We start from the raw sequence: 438 nt of genomic DNA on the forward strand, positions 1-438 counted from the left end.
GTATAGCCCTCTATACCCATGGTCCAGTCATGGGTGGAGTCCCACCAGGTCTCCGTTATCCCAATGATGTCATAATTCTTTGCACTGAGCAGGAGGACAAGCTCCTCCTGCTTGTTACCCAGGCTTTTTTTTATTAACTTTTTAAATAGAAGTCTTATAGTATTTGATGTTTAGCTTACTGGCCAGTCTCCTGGAGATGGGTCATTCTGTGGAAAAGTTATATTTTAGATTATAGGCTGAGTCCCTAGTGTTCTTGGCTACAGAGAAAAGCTTGAAAATGTGACCTGAGTTTACTGGGGAAGGAGGTTTGAGAGAGAGCTCAAACCTGAAGGTAAATAAGGAGTAATGGCATAAGAACATAAGAATTTTCATTCACTGTGTCATACCATAGGTCCATCTTCTCCAGTATGCTGTATCAGACAGTGGTAGAGAGTGGAT

The sequence above is a fragment of the Crocodylus porosus genome, unplaced genomic scaffold (assembly GCF_001723895.1).
Source record: "Crocodylus porosus isolate Cpor-Errol unplaced genomic scaffold, CroPor_comp1, whole genome shotgun sequence".
In the NCBI taxonomy this organism is placed as follows: Eukaryota; Metazoa; Chordata; order Crocodylia; family Crocodylidae; genus Crocodylus; species Crocodylus porosus.